The following is a 1,903-nucleotide window of genomic DNA, read 5'->3' as shown; positions in this document are numbered from 1 at the left end:
ATTTAGCTATATTTGCTTCAGTAAGTTGGTCATCTCATATATACTCTGTGTAAGAGCAGAAGTCTCAATGCTAGAGGAAACCTCTGCAACAGCCTTTGAGTGGCTGTTCCTGTGCCTGTGATTCCGAGTGGACTCAGCTAGGTCGCTGATCAGTTGCCACGCTTTATCTGCGGTCTTGTACTTTTTCAAAGAACCATTACTTACACCATCTAATGTAGTCTTATCCCGAGGCTTCATGCCTTGAGTGAAGTAGCTGATCAACACTAACTTGTCAATCATGTGATGGGGGCATGCGTCCAGAAGATTCTTGAAACGCTCCCAATACTCATAAAGAGTCTCTGATTTGGCTTGAATAATGCAAGAGATCTCTTTCCTTAGTCTATCTGTAACTTCAGATGAAAAGTATTTTTTTAAAGATTCTCTCCTGAGCGTATCCCAGTTAGTAACAGTCGTTTCAGGTTGAGTGTAGTACCACTCCCTCGCCTTTCCCTCAAGAGAAAATGGGAAGGCGGTCAGCAAAATAGAAGTTTCATCTGCACCATGACGCCTAACAGTAGAACAGGCTGTCTGAAAATCCCTTAGGTGCTTGATAGGCTCCTGAGCAGGTAAGCCGTGAAACTTGGGCATCAAATTGATTAGTGCAGTCTTCAGTTCAAAGCCAGATTTGGGTGACGCACTTGGTACGGTTCCAGAGTAAAGTCTGGAGCTCTAGCCTTCTGGAGAGTAATCCTCCTGGGCTCCGCCATGTTACCTGCGCCTAAATCAACCGAATTAGTAGAAAATGAGCTTGTTTCTTCCTCAGATGGCGCTTCAGATGAGACTGGTGAATTGATAATAATCACTTCACCACCCTCAGAGGCTAGCCTACGCCGAGCTCGCCTAATACGTGAAAGAGTTCTTTCAATTTCAAGATCAAATGCGGCTAAGCTCGGATCAGGCAATGAATGCATCATTCAATGAAAGAAACATACAGCTCATGGTAATAAAATAAAATAAAATATGCAAAAATTAAAAATATGTACACTAATTAATAATTTAGCACACAATTGCAACTCCCCGGCAACGGCGCCAAAAATTGATGCGATGCAGAAGTTGGCCGATTAAGAAATCAATATAGAAATACGTTTCGAGTATAGTTCTTAACCATCAAAAATCAGCTCATCAATTTAGAAAGGTTGTCACAAAATTAGAATAAAAATACTGGAAGTATGAGTCCCAAGTCGTCTCCCAACGAGTTGACAAAAGGGTGCTATCTTATTAATCAGGAGTTTTCCGATTGATTTTGAGAGTTGAATGACAGAAAATAAATAATTGTAAATTAAAAGAGAATTATAAATTCAGAATAAAAAGTCTTGACTGGGGGAATGATAAATTGGAAGTTCCATCCTTGTTGGAATCCTCTCAAGTGTAGTATAAAGAGGTTGTTATTTTCACTTAGTTAACCCTTACTAAATAAAGGAAAGTCAAGTGATTAAGGAAAGTCAAGTGATTGAGTTAACTCTTATTCATAAATCCTAGTCCTCTCCCTTGGGAAGGTCTAGTGTTAGTAAATAGAGAATTACCCAACAACTTCCAATTTAACTAATCACTTGAGCATTCCAACTCGAGTGTCTCCTTTTAATCAACCCCATGCCAAGTTGGGAATCTACTCCATTGACATGAAAATTAATTGCACCAAATTAAAAAGGAAATAAAAGGAAGACATGATAAACAATAACTGAGAATTAATTAAAAGTAAAAATATTCCTTTGCATTAATAAATTCTAAAAATAATCCAATTGTAACTCTAAACAAGAATTAAGAATATGGAAGAGTAAGGGAATAAGAAAACAAACTAGAGTAATAACTTCTTCAACAGAGGTAATGACTCTTCAATATCCAAAACAAAAGCATAAAACTAAAA

The 1,903-nt window shown here is 37.9% G+C and overlaps 1 non-coding gene across 1 annotated transcript; it reads left to right on the top strand.

The window, feature by feature from the left end:
• Positions 1-273: 273 nt before the first annotated feature.
• LOC112739819 (small nucleolar RNA R71) lies at positions 274-381 on the top strand. The gene has a single exon (XR_003170756.1). It is a non-coding gene; the product is annotated as a small nucleolar RNA R71 (small nucleolar RNA).
• The last annotated feature ends 1,522 nt before the right edge of the window (positions 382-1,903 follow it).

The sequence above is a fragment of the Arachis hypogaea genome, chromosome 13, assembly GCF_003086295.3.
Source record: "Arachis hypogaea cultivar Tifrunner chromosome 13, arahy.Tifrunner.gnm2.J5K5, whole genome shotgun sequence".
NCBI lineage: Eukaryota > Viridiplantae > Streptophyta > Magnoliopsida > Fabales > Fabaceae > Arachis > Arachis hypogaea.
The sequence above is the reverse complement of the archived record's forward strand: the minus strand, read 5'-3'. Positions and strand labels throughout refer to the sequence as shown.